The sequence below is a fragment of the Phyllobates terribilis genome, unplaced genomic scaffold (assembly GCF_046119375.1).
Source record: "Phyllobates terribilis strain yellow unplaced genomic scaffold, ASM4611937v1 Scaffold_3__8_contigs__length_932513732, whole genome shotgun sequence".
In the NCBI taxonomy this organism is placed as follows: Eukaryota; Metazoa; Chordata; class Amphibia; order Anura; family Dendrobatidae; genus Phyllobates; species Phyllobates terribilis.
In genome coordinates this window covers 633935456-633961499 of record NW_027362763.1, presented here as the reverse complement: position 1 = coordinate 633961499, position 26044 = coordinate 633935456, and positions in this window count along the sequence as shown.

The following is a 26044-nucleotide window of genomic DNA, read 5'->3' as shown; positions in this document are numbered from 1 at the left end:
CCTGCCAGATTCCTGCCTGTTACCTGCCTGTTACAAGCCTGTCACCTGCCAGATTCCTGCCTGTTACCTGCCAGTCACCTGCCAGATTCCTGCTTGATACCTGCCAGATATCCGTTTACCTGCTTGCAAGCCTGCGGTCCGACGGTCTGCCTTCCGACACCTGTCAGTCTGTCTATGGACCAGCCTGCCCGCTCACCTGGGAGCGCTCGTCTGCTACCTGCCTGCTAGCCTACCTGGAGGCTCCGCCGTCACTTGCCGTGACCACCTGCCTGTCCAGAGACTCTTGTCTGCTCACCAGGGAGCGCTCATCTGCTACCTGCCTGCTAGCCTACCTGGAGGCTCCGCCATCACTTGCCGTGACCACCTGCCTGTCCAGAGACTCTTGTCTGCTCACCTGGGAGCGCTCACCTGCTACCTGCCTGCTAGCCTACCTGGAGGCTCCGCCGTCACTTGCCGTGACCACCTGCCTGTCCAGAGACTGTCCCTGTCACTTGCCGTGAGTACCCGTCCTTCTACCCAGAGACTGTCCCTGTCACTTGCCGTGACTACCTGCCCTTCTACCCAGAGACTGTCCCTGTCACTTGCCGTGACTGCCTGCCCTTCTACCCAGAGACTACCGTCTTCCCTGGGAGCCACCCGCTTCCTTACAAGGACCGCCCCCTTGTATAGTTGCTCAGAGGTTCCGCCTCCCAGACCCGTTACAGTTTGCTCGGGCCATGGAATCCGGTGGCACCCAAGCTCCCTCGCTCTCGGACCTATGTCATGAACTGTCCCGTCAGAGGTCCCAACAGGAGTCCATCCTGAGTCACCTGCGGAGTGTCAACTCTCGCCTGGACACTCTGTCTGCTCCACCTGCAACCACCGCTAGTGTCATGACTCGCAACCCGGCAGCGCTGCTGCCCACCAATACCATGGTATCCTGTCCCGAACCCCGGTTTTCTGCACCTCCTCGTTTCGGAGGTGACTCCGCTCAAGCTCGGGGCTTCATAAACCAGTGCACCCTGCACTTTGAACTCTTGTCCCACCAGTTTATCTCCGACCAGTCCAAAGTAGCCTTTATCATGTCCCTCCTCACGGGGGAGGCTCTGGCTTGGCTAAATCCTCTGTTGGAGAGAGGAGATCCCCTGGTGTCCGACCTGCCAGCCTTTCTCACGGCTTTCCGGAAAGTCTTCGACGAACCCGGACGGAAGACCTCATCCGCATCGTCTCTGCTACGCCTCCGTCAAGGAGATCTCACCGTGGGCCAATATGCCATACGGTTCCGTACCCTTGCTTCGGAGCTGGCCTGGGATAACAACGCTCTGGTGTCTGTCTTCTGGGAGGGTCTGTCCGGCCGTATTAAAGATGAACTCGCCGATCGGGACATTCCTACCACTCTCGACGACTTAATAACACTTGCCACCCGGATTGACATCCGATTCCAGGAGCGCGCCAAAGAGGTCACCCGTGAGAGGAGGTTTCCACGTCTAGCCCCCACCTTCCAGAAACCCGTCACTCCCTCCGTTACTCCCCAGGCACACTCACCTGAGCCTATGCAGGTCGACCAGACCAAGATGGTCAAAACCCGTCAAGACTTACGCCGTGCCGAGGGGAGCTGCTTCTACTGTGGCAGTAAGGAGCACCGGATCCATTCCTGCCCAGAGAGGTCGGGAAACGCCTGTGTCTAGGATCGCTCAGAGAGGTCGCCCTAGACAAAAGTAAACCCTCTCCATCTCTGATGCTGTCAGTCTCTATCACCTGCGGAGAGAACCGCTATTTCGAACTGGCTCAACTTGACTCAGGAGCTGCTGGAAATCTAATTTCTCAGTCTTTGTTAGAGAAATACCGCATTCCCACCAAACCTCTGGCCGTACCTTTATCTGTTGCCGCCGTGGATGGGGGCCTCTTACCACATCCCATCCAACTCATCACCGAATCCATAACTCTGCAGGTGGGAATGCTGCATTCTGAGAGCATCTCCTTTCATGTTCTGCCTGGACTCTCTCACGCACTCTTGTTAGGCCTACCTTGGCTCCAGAAACATGCACCCATGCTTGACTGGCAGACCGGAGAAGTCCTTCGCTGGGGACAGGACTGCCATAGGACTTGTCTAGTTCCCGTTCATCCTGCTCGTCCTTCTCCTACCCCAGTCAGTCTACCCGGTCTACCGGTTCCCTATTGGTCTTATGCGGATGTCTTCAATAAAAACAAGCAGAGACATTACCCTCTCATAGACCATACGATTGTCCAATCGACCTGATACCCGGCTCTACTACTCCCCGTGGGCGTATCTACCCTTTTTCCGCAGCGCAGACCCGGTCCATGTCAGAATATATTGAGGAGAATCTGGCCCGGGGATTTATCCGGAAACCTACCTCCCCGGCGGGAGCAGGCTTCTTCTTCGTCAAAAAGAAGGACGGCTCACTCCGTCTATGTATAGATTATAGACGCCTTAACCAGATTACAGTGAAGAATAAATACCCCCTCCTGCTCATTCCTGAATTATTTGACCGCCTGAGGGGGGCTAGAATCTTCACCAAACTGGATCTCCGTGTGGCGTATAACCTGGTCCGTATCCGTCAGGGGGATGAGTGGAAGACGGCATTCAACACCCGTGACCGCCACTATGAGTACCTTGTAATGCCCTTCGGTCTCTGTAACGCTCCTGCCGTCTTTCAAGAGTTGGTCAATGACATCTTCCGTGACCTTCTCTACTCCTGCGTGGTGGTGTACCTGGACGACATCTTGGTCTTCTCTCCGGACCTTCCTACTCACCGGAGGGATGTTCGTCAGGTCCTCCTCAGACTCAGGCAGAACCACCTCTACGCTAAATATGAGAAGTGCATCTTTGAGCAGACCTCTCTTCCATTTCTGGGCTACATAATCTCTCAGACCGGCCTACAAATGGATCCTGAGAAACTGTCTGCCATCCAGAAGTGGCCCCGACCAGAGGGGTTGAAGGCTATTCAGCGGTTCCTGGGCTTCACCAACTATTACCGCCTCTTCATACCGCACTTCTCCTCCCAGACTGCCACTATCTCTGCGCTCACCCGTAAGGGTACTAATCCCAGAAGATGGCCGCCCGAAGCTGAGGAGGCCTTTCTTTCCTTAAAACAGGCCTTCACCTCCGCCCCGGTGCTGCATCATCTGGACGGCAACAAACAATTCTTCCTAGAAGTTGACGCTTCCTCCTCCGGAGCCGGGGCGGTACTTACCCAAAAGTCATCTTCCGGGAGAATGGTAACCTGCGTTTTTTTCTCCAAACTCTTCTCCTCTTCTGAGCGCAACTATTCTATTGGAGACCGTGAATTGTTAGCCATTAAGCTGGCACTGGAGGAGTGGCGTTATCTGCTCGAGGGGGCTCTTCACCCGGTAATAATTTACACGGACCACAAGAACTTGGCTTACCTTCAGAGCGCCCAGAGACTAAACCCGCGCCAAGCCCGGTGGTCCTTGTTTTTAGCCTGCTTTGATTTTGATCTTCATTTTCGCCCGGCAGACAAAAACATCAAAGCTGACGCCTTGTCCCGATTCTTCCTGGTGTCTGATCTAGAGGAGGAACCTAAGCACATCATTGATCCCGCCAGAGTAATGCAAGTGGCTCCCGTGAATCTAAATCGTCTCCCTCCCGGTAAGACGTTTGTAACTGTACCTGATCGGAAGAAGGTCCTACAGTGGGGTCATTCGTCTAAGCTAGCTGGCCACGCTGGTCAGAAAAAGACCCTCCAGCTCATTACCCGGTATTACTGGTGGCCTACCCTGCACAAGGATGTAATAGACTTTGTTTCTGCCTGTGTGTCCTGCGCCCGCAACAAAGTTCCGAGACACCTGCCAGCCGGTCGCCTTCTTCCTCTTCCAGTACCTGCTGCCCCATGGCAGCATATTGCTATGGACTTTATAACGGATCTTCCTGTCTCTGCCGGTTGTACGGTCATTTGGGTGGTCGCTGATTGCTTCTCCAAGATGGCGCACTTCATTCCCCTGCCGGGTCTCCCGTCTGCACCCGAACTGGCTAAAGAATTTATCCGCCACATCTTCCGTCTCCATGGCCTGCCCCTCCACATCGTGTCAGATCGTGGGGTTCAGTTCACCTCACGCTTCTGGAGAGCCACATGTAAGTTGCTTGACGTCACTCTGGACTTTTCCTCCGCTTACCATCCACAGTCCAATGGTCAAGTGGAGCGGATCAATCAGAACCTGACCAGTTACCTCCGGCACTTCGTTAATGCCCACCATTCGGACTGGGTGGATCTCCTACCATGGGCCGAGTTCTCTTACAATAATCACGAGAGCGAATCTTCCTCCAAATCCCCGTTTTTTGTAGCCTTCGGTCAGCATCCTCGGATCCCATTTCCCGTCTTCACCTCGGTGGACAATCCGGCTGTGGAATCTCTCGTTCGCGAATTCTCCTCCATTTGGGAGAGTACCCGATCCGCACTCCTTCAGTCGTCCGAACGGATGAAAAAACACGCTGACAAGAAACGCCTGGATCCTCCACAATTCCGTCCTGGAGATAAAGTCTGGCTCTCGTCCAAATATGTCCGGCTCAAGATTCCCTCCTACAAGTTAGGGCCTCGGTTCATCGACCCGCTGGAAGTTATCAAACAGATCAACCCGGTGGCCTATAAATTAAAACTCTCGGCCAACTTACGGATCCCTAACTCCTTCCATGTATCTCTCCTCAAACCCGTGGTACTTAACTCTTTTTCCAAGTCTACAGGTACGCCTCCTGCTCCGGTTTCCGCTGATAACGAGTTTGAGGTAGAGAACATTCTGGCCACCAAAAGGGTAAGAGGAAAAAACTTTTTTCTGGTAGATTGGAAGGGGTTTGGTCCTGAGGAGAGAACGTGGGAGCCCCGGGAGAACATCCATGCCCCTCTCATCCTTGATAAATTTCTCTCTGGCCTAAAAAAGGGGGGGCCTAAAGGGGGGGTACTGTAGCATCGGCGTCCCTGCCTCCTGCTAGGCAGGGACGCTGTTCCCCTCACCTCTCCGCTCTGTGCCCGGCGTCTTCCTCCCGCTCTGCTGGCAGCGCGCGCTGCTTCCCGGCCACGGTGCTTAGGGCGTGCGCGCGCTCCCGCTCTCTTAAAGGGGCCGCGCGCGCCATCCTAAGGAGTCCCCGGCCAATGGCCGGAGGACTTCACCATATATAAGGCACCTCCTCCAAAATGAAGGTGTCCGAGCAATGTTGTTGCAAAGCCTTCACTCTGCTTCAGCCCTCAGGTCCCGTTTCCAGTTACCTGCAAGTCACCTGCCAGATTCCTGCCTGTTACCTGCCAGTCACCTGCCAGATTCCTGCCTGTTACCTGCCTGTTACCTGCAAGTCACCTGCCAGATTCCTGCCTGTTACCTGCCTGTTACCTGCAAGTCACCTGCCAGATTCCTGCTTGATACCTGACAGATATCCGTTTACCTGCTTGCAAGCCTGCGGTCCGACGGTCTGCCTTCCGACACCTGTCAGTCTGTCTATGGACCAGCCTGCCCGCTCACCTGGTAGCGCTTGTCTGCTACCTGCCTGCTAGTCTACCTGGAGGCTCCGCCGTCACTTGCCGTGACCACCTGCCTGTCCAGAGACTCTTGTCTGCTCACCTGGGAGTGCTCATCTGCTACCTGCCTGCTAGCCTACCTGGAGGCTCCACCGTCACTTGCCGTGACCACCTGCCTGTCCAGAGACTCTTGTCTGCTCACCTGGGAGCGCTCATCTGCAACCTGCCTGCTAGCCTACCTGGAGGCTCCGCCGTCACTTGCCGTGACCACCTGCCTGTCCAGAGACTCTCGGCTGCTCACCTGGGAGTGCTCACCTGCTACCTGCCTGCTAGCCTACCTGGAGGCTCTGCCGTCACTAGCCGTGACCACCTGCCTGTCCAGAGACTGTCCCTGTCACTTGCCGTGAGTACCCGTCCTTCTACCCAGAGACTGTCCCTGTCACTTGCCGTGACTACCTGCCCTTCTACCCAGAGACTGTCCCTGTCACTTGCCGTGACTGCCTGCCCTTCTACCCAGAGACTACCGTCTTCCCTGGGAGCCACCCACTTCCTTTCAAGGACCGCCCCCTTGTGTAGTTGCTCAGAGGTTCCGCCTCCCAGACCCGTTACAACTTAGTCATTTTTCCGGTGTTTATCAAACTTTAAGAGAGGGGAAATGTCAGTGAGCATACCGATTTCAGTTCCAGAGCGATTCGCCCGATGAGTCCTTGATATTTTGTTGTTTTCAGCCAACTTTCTGAATTTTTGAAAATTTCACTTTTTTGAGAAAATATCCGCTAAATGAGGGAATAATATGTGTGATGGTAGACCAGGAGAGTTCCAAATGTGTGTGGGTAGAATATATATCCCACAGGGGTAAAATTGAAAAAAGTTGAAAAAAATTTTTTTTTGGACTGTCATTTTTCCAGAGTTTATCAGACTTTCAGAGAGGGGAAATTTTAGTGAGCATTACGATTTCATTTCCAGAGCGATTCGCCCAATGAGTCCTTGATGTTTAGTCGTTTTCAGCCAATTTTCTGAATTTTTGAAAATTTCACTTTTTTGAGAAAATATCCGCTAAATGAGGGAATAATATGTGTGAGGGTACCCCAGGAGAGTTCCAAATGTGTGTGGGTAGAATATATATCCCACGGGGGTAAAATTGAAAAAAGTTGAAAAAAAATTTTTTTTGGACTTAGTCATTTTTCCGACGTTTATCAGACTTTCAGAGAGGGGAAATGTCAGTGAGTGTTACGATTTCAGTTCCAGAGCGATTCGCCCGATGAGTCCTTGATATTTTGTCGTTTTCAGCCAATTTTCTGAATTTTTGAAAATTTCACTTTTTTGAGAAAATATCCGCTAAAAGAGGGAATAATATGTGTGATGGTAGACCAGGAGAGTTCCAAATGTGTGTGGGTAGAATATATATCCCACGGGGGTAAAATTGAAAAAAGTTGAAAACATTTTTTTTTTGGACTGTCATTTTTCCGGAGTTTATCAGACTTTCAGAGAGGGAAATTTTAGTGAGCATTACGATTTCAGTTGCAGAGCGATTCGCCCGATGATTCTTTGATATTTTGTCATTTTCAGCCAATTTTCAGAATTTTTGAAAATTTCACTTTTTTGTGAAAATATCCGCTAAATGAGGGAATAATATGTGTGAGCGTACCCAAGGAGAGTTCCAAATGTGTGTGGGTAGAATATATATCCCAGAGGGGTAAAATTGAAAAAAGTTGAAAAAAAATTTTTTTTGGACTTAGTCATTTTTCCAGCGTTTATCAGACTTTCAGAGAGGGGAAATGTCAGTGAGCATACCGATTTCAGTTCCAGAGCGATTCGCCCGATGAGTCCTTGATATTTTGTCATTTTCAGCCAATTTTCTGAATTTTTAAAAATTTCACTTTTTTTGTGAAAATATCCGCTAAATGAGGGAACAATATGTGTGGGTACCCCAGGAGAATTCCAAATGTGTGTGGGTAGAATATATATCCCACGGGGGTAAAATTGAAAAAAGATGAAAAGAATTTTTTTTTGGACTTAGTCATTTTTCCGGCGATTATCAGACTTTCAGATAGGGGAAATGTCAGTGAGCATTTCTTTTTCAGTTCTATTGCCATTCGCCTGATGAGTCCTTGATATTTAGTAGTTTTCAGCCAATTTTCTGAATTTTTGAAAATTTCACTTTTTTGAGAAAATATCCACTAAAAGAGGGAATAATTTGTGTGATGGTAGACCAGGAGAGTTCCAAATGTGTGTGGGTAGAATATATATCCCATGGGGGTAAAATTGAAAAAAGTTTAAAAATTTTTTTTTTTGGACTGTCATTTTTCCAGAGTTTATCAGACTTTCAGAGAGGGGAAATGTCAGTGAGCATTCCGATTTCATTTCCAGAGCGATTCGCCCAATGAGTACTTGATGTTTAGTCGTTTTCAGCCAATTTTCTGAATTTTGAAAATTTCACTTTTTTGTGAAAATATCCGCTAAATGAGGGAATAATATGTGTGGGTACCCCAGGAGAGTTCCAAGTGTGTGTGGGTAGAATATATATCCCACGGGGGTAAAATTGAAAAAAGTTGAAAAGATTTTTTTTTTGTACTTAGTCATTTTTCCGGCGTTTATCAGACTTTCAGAGAGGGGAAATGTCAGTGAGTGTTACGATTTCAGTTCCAGAGCGATATGCCCGATGAGTCCTTGATATTTTGTCGTTTTCAGCCAATTTTCAGAATTTTTGAAAATTTCACTTTTTTGAGAAAATATCCACTAAATGAGGGAATAATATGTGTGATGGTACACCAGGAGAGTTCCAAATGTGTGTGGGTAGAATTTATTTCCCACGGGGGCAAAATTGAAAATAGTTGAAAAAATTTTTTTTTTTGGACTTAGTCATTTTTCCAGCGTTTAACAGACTTTCAGAGAGGGGAAATGTCAGTAAGCATTCCGATTTCATTTCCAGAGCGATTCGCCCAATGAGTCCTTGATGTTTAGTCGTTTTCAGCCAATTTTCTGAATTTTTAAAAATTTCACTTTTTTGAGAAAATATCCGCTAAAAGAGGGAATAATATGTGTGATGGTAGACCAGGAGAGTTCCAAATGTGTGTGGGTAGAATATATATCCCACGGGGGTAAAATTGAAAAAAGTTGAAAAGAATTTTTTTTGGACTTAGTCATTTTTGCGGCGTTTATCAGACTTTCAGAAAGGGGAAATGTCAGTGAGTGTTACGATTTCAGTTCCAGAGGGATTCGCCCGATGATTCTTTGATATTTAGTCGTTTTCAGCCAATTTTCAGAATTTTTGAAAATTTCACTTCTTTGTGAAAATATCCGCTAAATGAGGGAATAATGTGTGATGGTAGACAAGGAGAGCTCCAAATGTGTGTGGGTAGAATTTATTTCCCACGGGGGTAAAATTGAAAAAAGTTGAAAACATTTTTTTTTTGGGCTTAGTCATTTTTCCGGCGTTTATCAGACTTTCAGAGAGTGGAAATGTCAGTGAGCATACCGATTTCAATTCCAGAGCGATTCGCCCGATGAGTCCTTGATATTTAGTCGTTTTCTGCCAATTTTCGAAAATTTCACTTTTTTGTGAAAATATCCGCTAAATGAGGGAATAATATGTGTGATGGTAGACCAGGAGAGTTCCAAATGTGTGTGGGTAGAATATATATCCCACGGGGGTAAAATTGAAAAAATTTGAAAATTTTTTTTTTTGGACTTGGTCATTTTTCTGCCGTTTATCAGACTTTCAGAGAGGGGAAATGTCAGTGAGCATACCGATTTCAGTTCCAGAACGATTCACCCGATGAGTCCTTGATATTTTGTCATTTTCAACTAATTTTCTTAATTTTTGAAAATTTCACTTTTTTGTGAAAATATCCACTAAATGAGGGAATAATATGTGTGATGGTAGACCAGGAGAGTTCCAAATGTGTGTGGGTAGAATTTATTTCCCACGGGGGCAAAATTGAAAAAAGTTGAAAAAATTTTTTTTTTGGACTGTCATTTTTCCGGCGTTTATCAGACTTTCAGAGAGGGGAAATGTCAGTGAGCATTCCGATATCAGTTCCAGAGCGATTTGACCAATGAGTCCTTGATATTTGTTCGTTTTCTGCAAATTTTCAGAATTTTTGAAAATTTCACTTTTTTGTGAAAATATCCGCTAAATGAGGGAATAATATGTGTGGGTACCCCAGGAGAGTTCCAAATGTGAGTGGGTAGAATATATATTCCACGGGTGAAAATTGAAAAAAGTTGAAAAAAATATTTTTTTGGACTTAGTCAATTTTATGGCGTTTATCAGACTTTTAGAGAGGGGAAATGTCAGTGAGCATTCCGATTTCAGTTCCAGAGCGATTTGCCCGATGAGTCCTTGATATTTAGTCGTTTTCAGCCAATTTTCAGAATTTTTGAAAATTTCACTTCTTTGTGAAAATATCCGCTAAATGAGGGAATAATGTGTGATGGTAGACAAGCAGAGCTCCAAATGTGTGTGGGTAGAATTTATTTCCCACGGGGGTAAAATTGAAAAAAGTTGAAAACATTTTTTTTTTGGGACTTAGTCATTTTTCTGCCGTTTATCAGACTTTCAGAGAGGGGAAATGTCAGTGAGCATTCCGATTTCATTTCCAGAGCGATTCGCCCAATGAGTCCTTGATGTTTAGTCGTTTTCAGCCAATTTTCTGAATTTTTGAAAATTTCTCTTTTTTGTGAAAATATCCGCTAAATGAGGGAATAATATGTGTGAGGGAACCCCAGGAGAGTTCCAAATGTGTGTGGGTAGAATATATATCCCACGTGGGTAAAATTGAAAAAAGTTGAAAACAATCTTTTTTTGGACTTAGTCATTTTTGCGGCGTTTATCAGACTTTCAGAAAGGGGAAATGTCAGTGAGTGTGACGATTTCAGTTCCAGAGCGATTCGCCCCATGATTCTTTGATATTTAGTAGTTTTCAGCCAATTTTCAGAATTTTTGAAAATTTCACTTCTTTGTGAAAATATCCGCTAAATGAGGGAATAATGTGTGATGGTAGACAAGCAGAGCTCCAAATGTGTGTGGGTAGAATTTATTTCCCACGGGGGTAAAATTGAAAAAAGTTGAAAACATTTTTTTTTTGGACTTAGTCATTTTTCCGGCGTTTATCAGACTTTCAGAGAGGGGAAATGTCAGTGAGCATACCGATTTCAATTCCAGAGCGATTCGCCCGATGAGTCCTTGATATTTAGTCGTTTTCTGCCAATTTTTGAAAATTTCACTTTTTTGTGAAAATATCCGCTAAATGAGGGAATAATATGTGTGAAGGTAGACCAGGAGAGTTCCAAATGTGTGTGGGTAGAATATATATCCCACGGGGGTAAAATTGAAAAAAGTTGAAAATTTTTTTTTTTGGACTTATTCATTTTTCTGGCGTTTATCAGACTTTCAGAGAGGGGAAATGTCAGTGAGCATACCGATTTCAGTTCCAGAACGATTCACCCGATGAGTCCTTGATATTTTGTCATTTTCAACTAATTTTCTTAATTTTTGAAAATTTCACTTTTTTGTGAAAATATCCGCTAAATGAGGGAATAATATGTCTGAGGGTACCCCAGGAGAGTACCAAATGTGTGTGGGTAGAATAAATATCCCACGGGGGTAAAATTAAAAAAAGTTGAAAAAATTTTTTTTTTGGACTGTCATTTTTCCGGCGTTTATCAGACTTTCAGAGAGGGGAAATGTCAGTGAGCATTCCGATATCAGTTCCAGAGCGATTTGACCAATGAGTCCTTGATATTTATTCGTTTTCTGCAAATTTTCAGAATTTTTGAAAATTTCACTTTTTTGTGAAAATATCCGCTAAATGAGGGAATAATATGTGTGGGTACCCCAGGAGAGTTCCAAATGTGTGTGGGTAGAATATATATTCCACGGGTGAAAATTGAAAAAAGTTGAAAAAAATATTTTTTTGGACTTAGTCAATTTTATGGCGTTTATCAGACTTTTAGAGAGGGGAAATGTCAGTGAGCATTCCGATTTCAGTTCCAGAGCGATTTGCCCATTGAGTCCTTGATATTTAGTCGTTTTCAGCCAATTTTCAGAATTTTTGAAAATTTCACTTTTTTGTGAAGATATCCGCTAATTGAGGGAATAATATGTGTGAGGGTACCCCAGGAGAGTTCCAAATGTGTGTGGGTAGAATATATATCCCACGGGGGTAAAATTGAAAAAAGTTTTAAAAAAATTTTTTTTGGACTTAGTCATTTTTCTAGCGTTTATCAGACTTTCAGAGAGGGGAAATGTCAGTGAGCATACCGATTTCAGTTCCAGAGCGATTCGCCCGATGAGTCCTTGATATTTTGTCATTTTCAGCCAATTTTCTGAATTTTTAAAAATTTCACTTTTTTGAGAAAATATCCGCTAAATGAGGGAATAATATGTGTGAGGGTACCCCAGGAGAGTTCCAAATGTGTGTGGGTAGAATATATATCCCACAGGGGCAAAATTGAAAAAAGATGAAAAGAATTTTTTTTTGGACTTAGTCATTTTTCCGGCGATTATCAGACTTTCAGATAGGGGAAATGTCAGTGAGCATTTCTTTTTCAGTTCTATTGCGATTCGCCTGATGAGTCCTTGATATTTAGTAGTTTTCAGCCAATTTTCTGAATTTTTGAAAATTTCACTTTTTTGAGAAACTATCCACTAAAAGAGGGAATAATATGTGTGATGGTAGACCAGGAGAGTTCCAAATGTGTGTGGGTAGAATATATATCCCACGGGGGTAAAATTGAAAAAAGTTTAAAAATTTTTTTTTTTGGACTGTCATTTTTCCGGAGTTTATCAGACTTTCAGAGAGGGGAAATGTCAGTGAGCATTCCGATTTCATTTCCAGAGCAATTCGCCCAATGAGTACTTGATGTTTAGTCGTTTTCAGCCAATTTTCTGAATTTTGAAAATTTCACTTTTTTGTGAAAATATCCGCTAAATGAGGGAATAATATGTGTGGGTACCCCAGGAGAGTTCCAAGTGTGTGTGGGTAGAATATATATCCCACGGGGGTAAAATTGAAAAAAGTTGAAAAGATTTTTTTTTTGTACTTAGTCATTTTTCCGGCGTTTATCAGACTTTCAGAGAGGGGAAATGTCAGTGAGTGTTACGATTTCAGTTCCAGAGCGATATGCCCGATGAGTCCTTGATATTTTGTCGTTTTCAGCCAATTTTCAGAATTTTTGAAAATTTCACTTTTTTGAGAAAATATCCGCTAAATGAGGGAATAATATGTGTGATGGTAGACCAGGAGAGTTCCAAATGTGTGTGGGTAGAATTTATTTCCCACGGGGGCAAAATTGAAAATAGTTGAAAAATTTTTTTTTTTGGACTTAGTCATTTTTCCAGCGTTTAACAGACTTTCAGAGAGGGGAAATGTCAGTAAGCATTCCGATTTCATTTCCAGAGCGATTTGCCCAATGAGTCCTTGATGTTTAGTCGTTTTCAGCCAATTTTCTGAATTTTTAAAAATTTCCCTTTTTTGAGAAAATATCCGCTAAAAGAGGGAATAATATGTGTGATGGTAGACCAGGAGAGTTCCAAATGTGTGTGGGTAGAATATATATCCCACGGGGGTAAAATTGAAAAAAGTTTTAAAAAAATTTTTTTTGGACTTAGTCATTTTTCTAGCGTTTATCAGACTTTCAGAGAGGGGAAATGTCAGTGAGCATACCGATTTCAGTTCCAGAGCGATTCGCCCGATGAGTCCTTGATATTTTGTCATTTTCAGCCAATTTTCTGAATTTTTAAAAATTTCACTTTTTTGTGAAAATATCCGCTAAATGTGAGAATAATATGTGTGATGGTAGACAAGGAGAGTTCCAAATGTGTGTGGGTAGAATATATATCCCACGGGGGTAAAATTGAAAAAAGTTGAAAAAATTTTTTTTTTGGACTGTCATTTGTCCGGCGTTTATCAGACTTTCAGAGAGGGGAAATGTCAGTGAGCATTCCGATATCAGTTCCAGAGTTATTTGACCAATGAGTCCTTGATATTTATTCGTTTTCTGCAAATTTTCAGAATTTTTGAAAATTTCACTTTTTTGTGAAAATATCCGCTAAATGAGGGAATAATATGTGTGGGTACCCCAGGAGAGTTCCAAATGTGTGTGGGTAGAATATATATTCCACGGGTGAAAATTGAAAAAAGTTGAAAAAAATATTTTTTTTGACTTAGTCAATTTTATGGCGTTTATCAGACTTTTAGAGAGGGGAAATGTCAGTGAGCATTCCGATTTCAGTTCCAGAGCGATTCGCCCAATGCGTACTTGATATTTTGTCGTTTTCAGCCAATTTTCTGAATTTTTGAAAATTTCACTTTTTTGTGAAAATATCCGCTAAATGAGGGAATAATATGTGTGAGCGTACCCAAGGAGAGTTCCAAATGTGTGTGGGTAGAATATATATCCCAGAGGGGTAAAATTGAAAAAAGTTGAAAAAAAATTTTTTTTGGACTTAGTCATTTTTCCAGCGTTTATCAGACTTTCAGAGAGGGGAAATGTCAGTGAGCATACCGATTTCAGTTCCAGAGCGATTCGCCCGATGAGTCCTTGATATTTTGTCGTTTTCAGCCAATTTTCTGAATTTTTGAAAATTTCACTTTATTCTGAAAATATCCGCTAAATGAGGGAATAATATGTGTGAGGGTACAGAAGGAGAGTTCCAAATGTGTGTGGGTAGAATATATATCCCAGAGGGGTAAAATTGAAAAAAGTTGAAAAAAAATTTTTTTTGGACTTAGTCATTTTTCCAGCGTTTATCAGACTTTCAGAGAGGGGAAATGTCAGTGAGCATACCGATTTCAGTTCCAGAGCGATTCGCCCGATGAGTCCTTGATATTTTGTCATTTTCAGCCAATTTTCTGAATTTTTAAAAAATTTCACTTTTTTTGTGAAAATATCCGCTAAATGAGGGAACAATATGTGTGGGTACCCCAGGAGAATTCCAAATGTGTGTGGGTAGAATATATATCCCACGGGGGTAAAATTGAAAAAAGATGAAAAGAATTTTTTTTTGGACTTAGTCATTTTTCCGGCGATTATCAGACTTTCAGATAGGGAAAATGTCAGTGAGCATTTCTTTTTCAGTTCTATTGCGATTCGCCTGATGAGTCCTTGATATTTAGTAGTTTTCAGCCAATTTTCTGAATTTTTGAAAATTTCACTTTTTTGAGAAAATATCCACTAAAAGAGGGAATAATATGTGTTATGGTAGACCAGGAGCGTTCCAAATGTGTGTGGGTAGAATATATATCCCATGGGGGTAAAATTGAAAAAAGTTTAAAAATTTTTTTTTTTGGACTGTCATTTTTCCGGAGTTTATCAGACTTTCAGAGAGGGGAAATGTCAGTGAGCATTCCGATTTCATTTCCAGAGCGATTCGCCCAATGAGTACTTGATGTTTAGTCGTTTTCAGCCAATTTTCTGAATTTTGAAAATTTCACTTTTTTGTGAAAATATCCGCTAAATGAGGGAATAATATGTGTGGGTACCCCAGGAGAGTTCCAAGTGTGTATGGGTAGAATATATATCCCACGGGGGTAAAATTGAAAAAAGTTGAAAAGATTTTTTTTTTGTACTTAGTCATTTTTCCGGTGTTTATCAGACTTTCAGAGAGGGGAAATGTCAGTGAGTGTTACGATTTCAGTTCCAGAGCGATATGCCCGATGAGTCCTTGATATTTTGTCGTTTTCAGCCAATTTTCAGAATTTTTGAAAATTTCACTTTTTTGAGAAAATATCCACTAAATGAGGGAATAATATGTGTGATGGTAGACCAGGAGAGTTCCAAATGTGTGTGGGTAGAATATATATCCCACGGGGGTAAAATTGAAAAAAGTTGAAAAGAATTTTTTTTGGACTTAGTCATTTTTGCGGCGTTTATCAGACTTTCAGAAAGGGGAAATGTCAGTGAGTGTTACGATTTCAGTTCCAGAGCGATTCGCCCGATGATTCTTTGATATTTAGTCGTTTTCAGCCAATTTTCAGAATTTTTGAAAATTTCACTTCTTTGTGAAAATATCCGCTAAATGAGGGAATAATGTGTGATGGTAGACAAGGAGAGCTCCAAATGTGTGTGGGTAGAATTTATTTCCCACGGGGGTAAAATTGAAAAAAGTTGAAAACATTTTTTTTTTGGACTTAGTCATTTTTCCGGCGTTTATCAGACTTTCAGAGAGGGGAAATGTCAGTGAGCATACCGATTTCAATTCCAGAGCGATTCGTCCGATGAGTCCTTGATATTTAGTCGTTTTCTGCCAATTTTAGAAAATTTCACTTTTTTGTGAAAATATCCGCTAAATGAGGGAATAATATGTGTGATGGTAGACCAGGAGAGTTCCAAATGTGTGTGGGTAGAATATATATCCCACGGGGGTAAAATTGAAAAAAGTTGAAAATTTTTTTTTTGGGACTTAGTCATTTTTCTGCCGTTTATCAGACTTTCAGAGAGGGGAAATGTCAGTGAGCATTCCGATTTCATTTCCAGAGCGATTCGCCCAATGAGTCCTTGATGTTTAGTCGTTTTCAGCCAATTTTCTGAATTTTTGAAAATTTCTCTTTTTTGTGAAAATATCCGCTAAATGAGGGAATAATATGTGTGAGGGAACCCCAGGAGAGTTCCAAATGTGTGTGGGTAGAATATATATCCCACGTGGGTAAAATTGAAAAAAGTTGAAAACAATCTTTTTTTGGACTTAGTCATTTTTGCGGCGTTTATCAGACTTTCAGAAAGGGGAAATGTCAGTGAGTGTGACGATTTCAGTTCCAGAGCGATTCGCCCCATGATTCTTTGATATTTAGTAGTTTTCAGCCAATTTTCAGAATTTTTGAAAATTTCACTTCTTTGTGAAAATATCCGCTAAATGAGGGAATAATGTGTGATGGTAGACAAGCAGAGCTCCAAATGTGTGTGGGTAGAATTTATTTCCCACGGGGGTAAAATTGAAAAAAGTTGAAAACATTTTTTTTTTGGACTTAGTCATTTTTCCGGCGTTTATCAGACTTTCAGAGAGGGGAAATGTCAGTGAGCATACCGATTTCAATTCCAGAGCGATTCGCCCGATGAGTCCTTGATATTTAGTCGTTTTCTGCCAATTTTTGAAAATTTCACTTTTTTGTGAAAATATCCGCTAAATGAGGGATTAATATGTGTGAAGGTAGACCAGGAGAGTTCCAAATGTGTGTGGGTAGAATATATATCCCACGGGGGTAAAATTGAAAAAAGTTGAAAATTTTTTTTTTTGGACTTATTCATTTTTCTGGCGTTTATCAGACTTTCAGAGAGGGGAAATGTCAGTGAGCATACCGATTTCAGTTCCAGAACGATTCACCCGATGAGTCCTTGATATTTTGTCATTTTCAACTAATTTTCTTAATTTTTGAAAATTTCACTTTTTTGTGAAAATATCCGCTAAATGAGGGAATAATATGTTTGAGGGTACCCCAGGAGAGTACCAAATGTGTGTGGGTAGAATAAATATCCCACGGGGGTAAAATTAAAAAAAGTTGAAAAAATTTTTTTTTTGGACTGTCATTTTTCCGGCGTTTATCAGACTTTCAGAGAGGGGAAATGTCAGTGAGCATTCCGATATCAGTTCCAGAGCGATTTGACCAATGAGTCCTTGATATTTATTCGTTTTCTGCAAATTTTCAGAATTTTTGAAAATTTCACTTTTTTGTGAAAATATCCGCTAAATGAGGGAATAATATGTGTGGGTACCCCAGGAGAGTTCCAAATGTGTGTGGGTAGAATATATATTCCACGGGTGAAAATTGAAAAAAGTTGAAAAAAATATTTTTTTGGACTTAGTCAATTTTATGGCGTTTATCAGACTTTTAGAGAGGGGAAATGTCAGTGAGCATTCCGATTTCAGTTCCAGAGCGATTTGCCCATTGAGTCCTTGATATTTAGTCGTTTTCAGCCAATTTTCAGAATTTTTGAAAATTTCACTTTTTTGTGAAGATATCCGCTAATTGAGGGAATAATATGTGTGAGGGTACCCCAGGAGAGTTCCAAATGTGTGTGGGTAGAATATATATCCCACAGGGGTAAAATTGAAAAAAGTTTTAAAAAAATTTTTTTTGGACTTAGTCATTTTTCTAGCGTTTATCAGACTTTCAGAGAGGGGAAATGTCAGTGAGCATACCGATTTCAGTTCCAGAGCGATTCGCCCGATGAGTCCTTGATATTTTGTCATTTTCAGCCAATTTTCTGAATTTTTAAAAATTTCACTTTTTTGAGAAAATATCCGCTAAATGAAGGAATAATATGTGTGAGGGTACCCCAGGAGAGTTCCAAATGTGTGTGGGTAGAATATATATCCCACAGGGGCAAAATTGAAAAAAGATGAAAAGAATTTTTTTTTGGACTTAGTCATTTTTCCGGCGATTATCAGACTTTCAGATAGGGGAAATGTCAGTGAGCATTTCTTTTTCAGTTCTATTGCGATTCGCCTGATGAGTCCTTGATATTTAGTAGTTTTCAGCCAATTTTCTGAATTTTTGAAAATTTCACTTTTTTGAGAAACTATCCACTAAAAGAGGGAATAATATGTGTGATGGTAGACCAGGAGAGTTCCAAATGTGTGTGGGTAGAATATATATCCCACGGGGGTAAAATTGAAAAAAGTTTAAAAATTTTTTTTTTTGGACTGTCATTTTTCCGGAGTTTATCAGACTTTCAGAGAGGGGAAATGTCAGTGAGCATTCCGATTTCATTTCCAGAGCAATTCGCCCAATGAGTACTTGATGTTTAGTCGTTTTCAGCCAATTTTCTGAATTTTGAAAATTTCACTTTTTTGTGAAAATATCCGCTAAATGAGGGAATAATATGTGTGGGTACCCCAGGAGAGTTCCAAGTGTGTGTGGGTAGAATATATATCCCACGGGGGTAAAATTGAAAAAAGTTGAAAAGATTTTTTTTTTGTACTTAGTCATTTTTCCGGCGTTTATCAGACTTTCAGAGAGGGGAAATGTCAGTGAGTGTTACGATTTCAGTTCCAGAGCGATATGCCCGATGAGTCCTTGATATTTTGTCGTTTTCAGCCAATTTTCAGAATTTTTGAAAATTTCACTTTTTTGAGAAAATATCCGCTAAATGAGGGAATAATATGTGTGATGGTAGACCAGGAGAGTTCCAAATGTGTGTGGGTAGAATTTATTTCCCACGGGGGCAAAATTGAAAATAGTTGAAAAATTTTTTTTTTTGGACTTAGTCTTTTTTCCAGCGTTTAACAGACTTTCAGAGAGGGGAAATGTCAGTAAGCATTCCGATTTCATTTCCAGAGCGATTTGCCCAATGAGTCCTTGATGTTTAGTCGTTTTCAGCCAATTTTCTGAATTTTTAAAAATTTCCCTTTTTTGAGAAAATATCCGCTAAAAGAGGGAATAATATGTGTGATGGTAGACCAGGAGAGTTCCAAATGTGTGTGGGTAGAATATATATCCCACGGGGGTAAAATTGAAAAAAGTTTAAAAAATTTTTTTTTTGGACTGTCATTTTTCTGGAGTTTATCAGACTTTCAGAGAGGGGAAATTTTTGTGAGCATTACGATTTCAGTTCCAGAGCGATTCGCCCGATGATTCTTTGATATTTTGTCATTTTCAGCCAATTTTCTGAATTTTTGAAAATTTCACTTTTTTGGGAAAATATCCGCTAAATGAGGGAATAATATGTGTGAGGGTACCCCAGGAGAGTACCAAATGTGTGTGGGTAGAATATATATCCCACAGGGGTAAAATTGAAAAAAGTTGAAAAAAAATTTTTTTTGGACTTAGTCATTTTTCAAGCGTTTATCAGACTTTCAGAGAGGGGAAATGTCAGTGAGCATTCCGATTTCATTTCCAGAGCGATTCGCCCAATGAGTCGTTGATGTTTAGTCGTTTTCAGCCAATTTTCTGAATTTTTGAAAATTTCTCTTATTTGTGAAAATATCCGCTAAATGAGGGAATAATGTGTGATGGTAGACAAGGAGAGCTCCAAATGTGTGTGGGTAGAATTTATTTCCCACGGGGGTAAAATTGAAAAAAGTTGAAAACATTTTTTTTTTGGACTTAGTCATTTTTCCGGCGTTTATCAGACTTTCAAAGAGGGGAAATGTCAGTGGGCATACCGATTTCAATTCCAGAGCGATTAGCCCGATGAGTCCTTGATATTTAGTCGTTTTCTGCCAATTTTCGAAAATTTCACTTTTTTGTGAAAATATCCGCTAAATGAGGGAATAATATGTGTGGGTACCCCAGGAGAGTTCCAAATGTGTGTGGGTAGAATATATATTCCACGGGTGAAAATTGAAAAAAGTTGAAAAAAATATTTTTTTGGACTTAGTCATTTTTATGGCGTTTATCAGACTTTCAGAGAGGGGAAATGTCAGTGAGCATTCCGGTTTCAGTTCCAGAGCGATTTGCCCGATGTGTCCTTGATATTTAGTCGTTTTCAGCCAATTTTCAGAATTTTTGAAAATTTCACTTTTTTGTGAAGATATCCGCTAATTGAGGGAATAATATGTGTGAGGGTACCCCAGGAGAGTTCCAAATGTGTGTGGGTAGAATATATATCCCACGGGGGTAAAATTGAAAAAAGTTTTAAAAAATTTTTTTTTTGACTTAGTGATTTTTCAAGCGTTTATCAGACTTTCAGAGACGGGAAATGTCATTGAGCATTCAGATTTCAGTTCCAGAGTGATTCGCCCGATAAGTCATTGATATTTAGTCATTTTCAGCCAATTTTCTGAATTTTTGAAAATTTCACTTTTTTGTGAAGATATCCGCTAATTGAGGGAATAATATGTGTGAGGGTACCCCAGGAGAGTTCCAAATGTGTGTGGGTAGAATATATATCCCACGGGGGTAAAATTGAAAAAAGTTTTAAAAAATTTTTTTTTTGACTTAGTGATTTTTCAAGCGTTTATCAGACTTTCAGAGACGGGAAATGTCAGTGAGCATTCAGATTTCAGTTCCAGAGTGATTCGCCCGATAAGTCATTGATATTTAGTCATTTTCAGCCAATTTTCTGAATTTTTGAAAATTTCACTTTTTTGTGAGAATATCCGCTAAATGAGGGAATAATATATGTGAGGGTACCTCAGGAGAGTTCCAAATGTGTGTGGGTAGGATAAATATCCCACGGGGGTAAAATTGAAAAAAGTTGAAAAGAATTTTTTTTTTGGAAATAGTCATTTTTCCGGCATTTATCAGACTTTCAGAGAGGGGAAATGTCAGTGAGCATTCCGATTTCAGTTCCAGAGTGATTCGCCCGATGAGTCCTTGATATTTTGTCGTTTTCAGCCAATTTTCAGAATTTTTGAAAATTTCACTTTTTTGTGTAAATATCCACTAAATGAGGGAATAATATGTGTGAGGGTACCCCAGGAGAGTTCCAAATGTGTGTGGGTAGAATATATATTACACGGGGGTAAAATTGAAAAAAGTTGAAAACAATTTTTTTTTGGACTTAGTCATTTTTCCGTCAATTATCAGACTTTCAGATAGGGGAAAAGTCAGTGAGCATTCCGATTTCAGTTCCAGAGCGATTCGCCCGATGAGTCCTTGATATTTAGTCGTTTTCAGCCAATTTTCAGAATTTTTAAAAATTTCTCTTTTTTGTGAAAATATCCACTAAATGAGGGAATAATATGTGTGAGGGTACCCCAGGAGAGTTCCAAATGTGTGTGGGTAGAATATATTTCCCACAGGGGTAAAATTGAAAAAGTTTAAAAAATTTTTATCTTGGACTAAGTCATTTTTCCATAGTTTATCAGACTTTCAGAGAGGGGAAATGTCAGTGAGCATTCCGATTTCAGTTCCAGAGCGATTCGCCCGATGAGTCCTTGATATTTAGTCGTTTTCAGCAAATTTTCTGAATTTTTGAAAATTTCACTTTTTTGTGAAAATATCCGCTAAATGAGGGAATAATATGTGTGAGGGTACCCCAGGAGAGTTCCAAATGTGAGTGGGTAGAATATATTTCCCACAGGGGTAAAATTGAAAAAGTTTAAAAATTTTTTATCTTGGACTAAGTCATTTTTCCGTAGTTTATCAGACTTTCAGAGGGGAAATGTCAGTGAGCATTCCGATTTCAGTTCCATAGCGATTCGCCCGATGAGTCCTTGATATTTTGTCGTTTTCACCCAATCTTCAGAATTTTTGAAAATTTCACTTTTTTGTGAAAATATCCGCTAAATGAGGGAATAATATGTGTGAGGGTACCCCAGGAGAGTTCCAAATGTGTGTGGGTATAGTATATATCCCACGGGGGTAAAATTTAAAAAAGTTAAAAAAAAAATTTTTTTTTGGACTTAGTCATTTTTCTGGCGTTTATCAGACTTTCAGAGAGGGGAAATGTCAGTGAGCATTCCGATTTCAGTTCCAGAGCGATTCGCACAATGAGTCCTTGATATTTAGTTGTTTTCAGCCAATTTTCAGAATTTTTGAAAATTTCACTTTTTTGTGAAAATATCCGCTAAATGAGGGAATAATATTTGTGAGGGTACCCCAGGAGAGTTCCAAATGTGTGTGGGTAGAATATATATCCCACGGGGGTAAAAATGAAAAAAGTTGAAAAAATATTTTTTTTGGACTTAGCAATTTTTCCGGCGTTTATCAGACCTTCGGAGAGGGGAAATGTCAGTGAGCATTCCTATTTCAGTTCCAGAGCAATTCGCCCGATGAGTCTTGATATTTAGTCGTTTTCAACCAATTTTCCAAATTTTTGAAAATTTCACATTTTTGTGAAAATATCCGCTAAATGAGGGAATAATATGTGTGAGGGTACCCCAGGAGAGTTCCAAATGTGTGTGGGTAGAATATATATCCCACGGGGGTAAAATTTAAAAAAGTTGAATTACATTTTTTTTTGGACTTAGCAATTTTTCTGCCGTTTATCAGACTTTCAGAGAGGGGAAATGTCAGTGAGCATTCCGATTTCAGTTCCAGAGCGATTCGCCCAATGGAGTCCTTGATATTTAGTCGTTTTCAGCCAATTTTCTGAATTTTTGAAAATTTCACTTTTTTGTAAAAATATCTGCTAAATGAGGGAATAATATGTGTGAGGGTACACCACGAGAGTTCCAAATGTGTGTGGGTAGAATATATATCACACGGGGGTTAAATTGAAAAAAGTTGAAAAGAATTTTTTTTTGGACTGAGTCATTTTTCCGGCGTTTATCAGACTTTCAGAGAGGGGAAATGTCAGTGAGCATTCCTATTTCAGTTCCAGAGCGATTCGCCCGATGAGTCATTGATATTTAGTCGTTTTCAGCCAATTTTCAGAATTTTTGAAAATTTCTCTTTTTTGTGAAAATATCCACTAAATGAGGGAATAATATGTGTGAGGGTACCCAAGGAGAGTTCCAAATGTGTGTGGGTAGAATATATATCCCACGGGGGTAAAATTGAAAAAAGTAGAAAAAAATTATTTTTTGGACTTAGTCATTTTTCCGGCGTTTATCAGACTTTCAGAGAGGGGAAATGTCAGTGAGCATTCCTATTTCAGTTCCAGAGCGATTCGCCCGATGAGTCATTGATATTTAGTCGTTTTCAGCCAATTTTCAGAATTTTTGAAAATTTCTCTTTTTTGTGAAAATATCCACTAAATGAGGGAATAATATGTGTGAGGGTACCCCAGGAGAGTTCCAAATGTGTGTGGGTAGAATATATATCCCACGGGGGTAAAATTGAAAAAAGTTGAAAAAAATTATTTTTTGGACTTAGTCATTTTTCCAGCGTTTATCAGACTTTCAGAGAGGGGAAATGTCAGTGAGCATTCCTATTTCAGTTCCAGAGCGATTCGCCCGATTAGTCCTTGATATTTTGTCCTTTTCAGCCAAGTTTCTGAATTTTTGAAAATTTCACTTTTTTGTGAAAATATCTGCTAAATGAGGAAATAATATGTGTGAGGGTACCCCAGGGGAGATCCAAATGTGTGTGGGTAGAGTATATATCCCACGGGGGTAAAATTGAAAAAAGTTAAAAAAAATATTTTTTTGGACGTTGTAATTTTTCCGTAGTTTATCAGACTTTCAGAGAGGGGAAATGTCAGTGAGCTTTCCGATTTCAGTTCCAGAGCGATTCGCCCGATGAGTACTTGATATTTTGGCGTTTTCAGCCAATTTTCTGAATTTTTGAAAATTTCACTTTTTTGTGAAAATATCTGCTAAATGAGGGAATAATATGTATGAGGATACCCCAGGAGAGTTCCAAATGTGTGTGGGTAGTATATATATCCCACGGGGGTAAAATTGAAAAAAGTAAAAAAAAAATTTTTTTTTTGACTTAGTCATTTTTCCATAGTTTATCAGACTTTCAGAGAGGGGAAATATCAGTGAGCGTTCCGGTTTCAGTTCCAGAGCGATTCGCCCAATGAGTCCTTGATATTTAGTCGTTTTCAGCCAATTTTCTGAATTTTTGAAAATTTCACTTTTTTGTAAAAATATCTGCAAAATGAGGGAATAATATGTGTGAGGGTACACCACGAGAGTTCCAAATGTGTGTGGGTAGAATATATATCCCACGGGGGTTAAATTGAAAAAAGTTGAAAAGAATTTTTTTTTGGACTGAGTCATTTTTCCGGCATTTATCAGACTTTCAGAGAGGGGAAATGTCAGTGAGCATCCCGATTTCAGTTCCAGAGCGATTTGCCCAATGAATCCTTGAAATTTTGGCGTTTTCAGCCAATTTTCTGAATTTTTGAAAATTTCACTTTTTTGTGAAAATATCTGCTAAATGAGGGAATAATATGTATGAGGATACCCCAGGAGAGTTCCAAATGTGTGTGGGTAGAATATATATCCCACAAGGGTAAAATTGAAAATAGTTGAAAATAAATTTTTTTTGGACTTAGTCATTTTTCCGGCGTTTATCAGACTTTCAGAGAGGGGAAATGTCAGTGAGCATTCCGATTTCAGTTCCAGAGCGATTCGCCCGATGTGTCCTTGATATTTAGTCGTTTTCAGCCAATTTTCAGAATTTTTGAAAATTTCACTTTTTTGTGAAAATATCCGCTAAATGAGGGAATAATATGTGTGAGGGTACCCCAGGAGAGTTCCAAATGTGTGTGGGTAGAATATATATCCCACGGGGGTAAAATTGAAAAAAGTTGAATTACATTTTTTTTTGGACTTAGTAATTTTTCTGCCGTTTATCAGACTTTCAGAGAGGGGAAATGTCAGTGAGCATTCCGATTTCAGTTCCAGAGCGTTTCGCCCGATGAGTCCTTGATATTTAGTCGTTTTCAGCCAATTTTCTGAATTTTTGAAAATTTCACTTTTTTGTGAAAATATCCACAAATTGAGGGAATAATATGTGTGAGGGTACCCCAGGAGAGTTCCAAATGTGTGTTGGTAGAATATATATCCCACGGGGGTAAAACTGAAAAAAGTTAAAAAAAAAATTTTTTTGGACTTAGTCATTTTTCCGTAGTTTATCAGACTTTCAGAGAGGGGAAATATCAGTGAGCGTTCCGGTTTCAGTTCCAGAGCGATTCGCCCAATGGAGTCCTTGATATTTAGTCGTTTTCAGCCAATTTTCTGAATTTTTGAAAATTTCACTTTTTTGTAAAAATATCTGCTAAATGAGGGAATAATATGTGTGAGGGTACACCACGAGAGTTCCAAATGTGTGTGGGTAGAATATTTATCCCACGGGGGTTAAATTGAAAAAAGTTGAAAAGAATTTTTTTTTGGACTGAGTCATTTTTCCGGCGTTTATCAGACTTTCAGAGAGGGGAAATGTCAATGAGCATCCCGATTTCAGTTCCAGAGCGATTCGCCCAATGAGTCCTTGATATTTACTCGTTTTCAGCCAATTTTCTGAATTTTTGAAAATGTAACTTTTTTGTGAAAATATCCCCTAAATGAGGGAATAATATGTGTGAGGGTACCCCAGGAGAGTTCCAAATGTGTGTGGGTAGAATATATATTGTAACGGGTCTGGGAGGCGGAACCTCTGAGCTACTATACAAGGGGGCGGTCCTTGTAAGGGAGCGGGTGGCGACCAGGGAAGACGGGCTGGAAGTCTCAGCAGGTGAACGGGACAGTCTCTGAGTGAACGGGACAGTCTCTGAGTGAACGGACTGGAGGACACGGCAAGTGACCGGGGCAGTCTCTAGGTATAGGGTTGGTACGACCTGTGGCGGCTGAAGATAGACGTGAGCTCCCAGGTGAGCAGGCGAGAGTCTCTGGATGAACGGGTGGTCACAGCAAGTGACGGCGGAGCCTCCAGGAAGACCAGCGGACAGGCGACAGATGAGCGCTCCCAGGTGAGCGGGCAGAAGTCTCTGGACAGGCGGGTGGTCACAGCACGTGACGGCCGAGCCTCCGGGTAGGCAAGCAGACAGGTAGCAGATGAGCGCTCCCAGGTGAGCGGGCAGAAGTCTCTGGACAGGCAGGTGGTCACAGCACGTGACGGCGGAGCCTCCAGGTAGGCTAGCAGGCAGGTAGCAGATGTGCGCTCCCAGGTGAGCAGGCAAGCTGGTCCTTAGACAGACTGACAGGATTAGTAAGGCAGACCGTCGGACCTCAGGCAAGCAGGCAGGTAGCTGATGTGCGCTCCCAGGTGAGCGGGCAGACTGGTCCTTAGACAGACTGA